The following is a 6,000-nucleotide window of genomic DNA, read 5'->3' as shown; positions in this document are numbered from 1 at the left end:
GTGACTATAGTCCAGTTACCTGTAGATGGCCGATTGGTGTCCTGTGGCCCTGGCTCTCCTGTTCCTTCTCTCTCCTTCCTTGGAGACAGGGAAACAGAGCCCAGAGTGTAAGAGGGAACCTCCAGGGAGACCAACTCTATCACTCAAACTGTGCTTTCCTCTCCTGACTTTGATCTTCAGCATCCAAGAAGAACGACTCTTGGGAGGGCTGGGGTGATGGTTCGGCAGTTCCCAGCAGCCATACTGGTTGGTTCACAGCTGCCTGTAACTCGGGGGGGTCTGATGCCCTCTTCCAGCCTCCACAGGCACCCCCCATATATGTGGCATACATTCAGAGACACACACATAAATCTAAAAAAAAAAAAAAGCCACTCTTGAAGAAGAGACAAGGGAGGGGGCATGTCTCTAGTTTCCAGATCTTTGAGTCTCTAGAAGTGTCCCCGGAAACTGTGGCGTACAAGCAGGCTGCAGCATGGTTCATGAGGAAGACTCAGCCCTCTGTCAGGCTAAACACTGCCGTGGACAGGGACACACTGGCAAGGGCCTGGGGGAGGAGCCCAAGGGACTCCTCAGACAAACAGAGCCAAAAGCCCTAAACGCTTTGAGCTGAACAGCAACTACCTTGAAACCTACACCCGGAGCAGGAGACCCTTTCTGCTCCTGCTTGGGACTTCTCAAAGGAGAGCAGCAGGTCTCCTCAGTGGGCACCAGTAGCAGCCTCTGGTGTGGACTCTATGTTGCTGCCCAGAAGCCACCAGCTGCCCAGTTTTCAGGATCCAGTGAAGGCATGGGAAATGCAGGCTCCAGAGCTACACACTAGTAGGAACGGGAGAACAGCGTGGGGGCAGGTCCAGTCCAGGAGAAGGAGAGGCTGCGGAGTACGGGGGCAGTATTAGTGGCCACAGGATACTGGTTTGGAGGAGCAGGGCTATGGCAAGACCGTTCTGGTCAGGATCTGCAGATCCCACAGAAACCTAGCTCAGACTGTGCCAAAGGAAGTAGGTCTGCAGCTGTGATGACTGCGGAAACTGTTGGAAGGATCTAGAGTCATCTGAGCATGCCTGTGGGGTTATCTTGATTGCTGTGAGGTGGGGAGATGTGTCCGCTGTGGGCGGCATGATTCCCTGGCTGGGATCCTGGACTATACACATGGGGCAAGGGAGCTGAATGGCAGGGCAGCCGTCATTCAGCTCTGCTTCCTGATGTAGATGTGACGTAACCAGCTGCTTCCCACTCCTGTTGCCTTGACTACCCCACCATGATGAACTGTACCCTCAAACTATGAGCCAGAATAAACCCTCTCTGCTTCGAGTTGCTCTTGCCAGGTTACTTTTTTTTTTTTTAATCACAGCAACAAGGAAAAGAAGCTAAGACACCTTCCATAAAAGATTGTGTTGGGGCAGCACTGCTTTAGGCATCCAAGCAGCCCGCTGATGTCCTTCCTCAGGGCCTGTCTCAGCATCTCCTCGCTCTGTTTTCATCTGGGCTAGCTTCGCTTTCAGGCAGGTTTTCCCTTGGGATGGGAAAGGGTGGCCATGGCAATGCCACCACTGCTTGTACCAAGTTGGGGGGCTACTGAGAGGGAACACAGCAGGGAAGCATCGGGGAGGAGGGACAAGGAGGACCACCTGAGATCCAGAAAACCAGGGTCATCTCCATGCTCCTGGGCTCTCAAAGGACTCAGGGAGACCCATGTGCCTCTGTGAGCTGACGGTTCCGGGACGGATGGTGTTCTGGTCACTTTGTCTTGATCTGCTGGAAGCTGTAGCTTAAGAGAGGCCCCTGGAGGGCCTCAGGGTGGAGGGGGCAAGGGTTCAGGGTCCCAGGGCAGAAGGGCAGGAAGGCCCCTCCCGTGCACATGGGACCCAGCCTGGGGCCTCCTATCAGTGACTGTCTGAGAAATGTGTGTGGCCTGGCTCTAGACAACACAAGGGCTGGGAGCCAAAAGGGGAAAACGCCTGGACTGTTGGGAAAGGCTACTTCCTGGGATGGGGAGGGAAGAAGGAAGAAGAAACAAAACCCATTCCTTTCTACCTTCGCTGTTCGTGGTATCTGAACGACATGTCTGAACTGGGGCTGCCCCTCTGCCGCTATGACGGACTAGGGCCTCCTATGCTAAGAGTGGTCAGGGACCATCAAGACGCCAGGGGCCTCAGAAATGTTGAGGAGGTGCTGAACTAACCACCCTGGGCCTGTTTTTGTCAGCTGACCATCAACCTTTGAGATTTCTTTTATCTATAGCTGGAAGCCGCCTACCTGATGTCTCGGGGGAGTCCAGAGCAGCAAAGACCTAGCAGGATTTGGGGACCCTGGATGCCTAGGCCAGGGGTTGCACTTGATTTTCAGAGCCACGGCTTGTATGTAGTCCCTGGTGCACAAGGCAAATCCATCACCTCCAGGACACAAAGGAAACCTTTCCTGTAAATACCGTCGGGGCCTGCTTTAAATCAGTCCAGTGCTAACTGGTTATCCTTCTGTTCTGCTCCTGCTTTGTCTGCCCCGATCCCCAAACCCACTGCCCGTGACCTCTAAAGACCTGTCTTCCTCAGTTCCAGTGCCGAGCTCTCAAAACCTGCCTTTAGCGGGGAGGCAGTGGTATACACAAATAAAAAAGCTTGCTTTAATTAAAAATAAATAAATAATAAATAAATACGTCTAACGCTCGCACGGCCAGAAACCATCTTTTCTTTTTGCACAGTCAGAAGAGAACACACCCACCCAGCCTGAGTGTAGGATGGCGGAGTTCACAGTGGCTGAGGATTGATGCTGAACTGGTGGTAATGAAGAGAGCCCAAGGACGAGAGAGGCTGTGCCTGTGCCCAGATGAGACCTGATGGCTTACAAACTAGAGAAACGGGGTCCCAGTTCTCTCCCCACCCCTGCCTGTGTGCGTGTTATGTGTGCGGTGTCTGTGCGTGCGCGTGTGCACACACATGCATGCACGCATGTGCAATAAATAATGTAAACAAAGGAAGAATGAACAATATAAGCTTAATATTTACTTTAAACTTTATATTTAATACATTTTTTAAATGTACAAAGAAGAAAATGTATCACCCCCGAACTAAAACAATGACCCCCTAAGAAACCCTTAGCAGGCACCAGGAAGCATTGGAAGGGAGGGAGAAGGAAAGCTGACAGCCACCATGGAGGTGGCCCAGTTAGCAGTGCTTGCCTACTAGTGGGGTCTCTGACCAGTGCAGAAGGAAAAGTCAGGGGGTCAGCCCCCAAGCTCAGGGCCAACAGGAGCCCCCCACTTCCTCCTCTGCCTCACTTCTCTCTAAGATCTCTGGGGTTCTGTGACTGAGCACGAGACAGAGCAAAGGCCCCAGAAGCAGCAAGGTGTCTCAGACAACCTGCCCAGGCCAGCTCTTAGGGAACCCCTTAAGCTCAGGGAGTTTGGCACAGGCCAGCTCTTAGGGAACCCCTTAAGCTCAGGGAGTTTGGCACGTGGGAGGTTAATTCTCTTATCAAAACTATACAAAATCCTAATTTTGCAGAGTGGCAATTTGGGGGGAAAAAACCCTCAGCAATGGGAAAATGTTGGTTATGCAGCACAGACATTCAGTTCTCAGGGGATCAATTATAAAAGCACTCATTCAGCTGTTTCTATTCAAATGAACACCTGAAGAGGAGGCCTCGATGGTTTTAAAAGTGTGTGGATATTACTGGATAAACGTTAGTCCAATAAAAGAGATCATCATCGGCTGCTTGTGTACATTTAAGTTGACACTAAAAAGATCTTTGTGGAGGCTCGCGCTGCTGCTGCGCCTCCTGCATCTTTTTTTCTCCTCGGCCTTTAACGCTTTAGCAACTGAAGGAAGCAAACCAAGATCAGCTGATCCTGGCTTTCTCTCCTCTCGGCCTCAGGATGAATCTGATGTGGGTGCTGGGAAGACCCCACCTTGCTGGGCAGCCACAGTCCTGTCCTCATGACATCCCGCTCTGAGACTCCACCACCAACCAGCTCCTACTATGAACGTGAAGCCCCAGCTGGAAAACAGACAGGGATTTTCATTTATTCTGGGGTCACAGCCCATGAACAGTTCTTCCTCAGAAATTTTTCTTTTTTCTTGAGGTCTGAAAATATTTCCTGCCTCTTCTCCCCAACATCCACATGTGCATGTGTGCATGTATACACACACATACCTGCAGATATGTACATATGACACAATATGGGTATGCACATACATGGATATTCATACACATGTTCACATATGCACACATACATACACATGGCTGTGCACCTGTGTTCACATAGGACTAAGTACACACATGCTCATACATACACATAGATATATAAATATGCTAACAATGTGGATATGCACATACATGCTCACACATATCCACTTAGATATGCATCCATACTCACATATGAACACACATACATGCACACTCACATACACATGGATATATACCAGTGCTCACACATGCACACACATAACATGGATATGTACACATGTGCTCTCACACACATGGATATGCATACAGGAGGTCACATATGCACATCCATATACATACACATACATGTATATTCATATGCGCCCACACATGTACACATAGGTACACATATATGAACACACATACATGTCTTTCTTCTTCTCTTTAAATAGAAATTAAGGAAACCCATGATCCAGGCAGCTTCTCCATCTGCAGATTTGGGACATGGACAGGATTCTAGACAGAGACCCCATCAAACTCTACTCTCTGTACATTTTCTTTCCACATCCAAGAGGCCTTGGTCCAGAACGAAATGGAGAATTAAAGGGAGGAGGTGGGGTTAGGGTGTGGCTCAGCAAGTAGAGTGCTTGCCTAACAGGCATAAACTCTGGGCTTAATCTCCAGCCTTGCATAAACCAGGCGTGATTGCCCATATCTGCGATCCCAGCACCCAGGAAGTACAGGCAGGAGGGTCAGAAGTTCACTGTCCCCCTCAGTTACAAGTTTTGAGGCTAGCGTAGAATACATGAGACCGCATCTCAAAGATAAAATACAGAAGACACTGCCCCAGGTCCTATGGTTGTCTCTCAGTGCGGGAAGAAGTAGGAGGACAAGAAGCTCGGGGAGCTATACTTTGGGGATTAAAAACAAACACCCCACCCTGGAATCCCAACACAGGGGAGACTGAGACAGGAAGTTCCCAAGCTGGAAGCCAGCCTGGGCTACACAGTATAAAAATAAACGACTCCAGCCAGTTGCTTTAAAAAACACTTTCATGCAAGACACCTGTCTCACCCTCAGCTCTGGAGCCTCCAAGTGGCGCACAGGACCCTGGGTGCACTAGTTCTCGTTCGTGGCTTCTCTGCCCTTGCCCTGAGTCCTGAGGCCACTGGACCCCTCTCCTACCATGATGACTTGGCTGTGGGGCCTCCAGATTGGGAAGCGCCCTGCTTCCCCAAGCAGGCAAGGGGAGGCAGGGGAGATGCTCCAGGTATCCCTTGGTGAGCATCCCTCTTCAGGCCAAGCAAGCTGCAGTGGTTCTCTAACCTCTCCACTTTATTTAGGTATGGGTCACATCTGCCTGTCCCTGCGGCAGAGGAGGGGACAGCAGGAAAGGAGGGGCACAGTGCCAGCTGCAGCCACCTGGTGGGCAGGGCAGCCTCCTTTGTAGGCTGTTCATTAGGCAAGCACCCTGAGCCCCCATTCCAGGGCTAACAGCGACACCTGCAGTTTAACCAGCCACATGTCACACTGCAGGACAGGAGCCTAGGGGGTGATGGCGAAGTCTCAGGCCAGCTATGAACTCCCTGGAGCCAACTGGAACCTTCTTGCCATTGGTCCCAAGGATGTGGGAAGAGACTCAGATCTTGGGCCTTGCCGCAGAAGTCAGAAACTCTGTCACCAGTACCCTGGATGTGTCCAGAGTTTTCAAAACCACTGGCCTGCACCTGCTGCCGCCCCCATGCAGCCACCAAGCTGGGGCTTCATGCTGTGGAACAATGATCTCATACCCTTTAAAAAATTGTCAGTTGTATTGTTTTAATATAATTTAATTTAATA

The sequence above is a fragment of the Alexandromys fortis genome, unplaced genomic scaffold, assembly GCF_014885135.2.
Source record: "Alexandromys fortis isolate MF-2015 unplaced genomic scaffold, M_Fortis_MF-2015_v1.1 scaffold_91, whole genome shotgun sequence".
Lineage (NCBI taxonomy): Eukaryota > Metazoa > Chordata > Mammalia > Rodentia > Cricetidae > Alexandromys > Alexandromys fortis.
The sequence above is the reverse complement of the archived record's forward strand: the minus strand, read 5'-3'. Positions refer to the sequence as shown.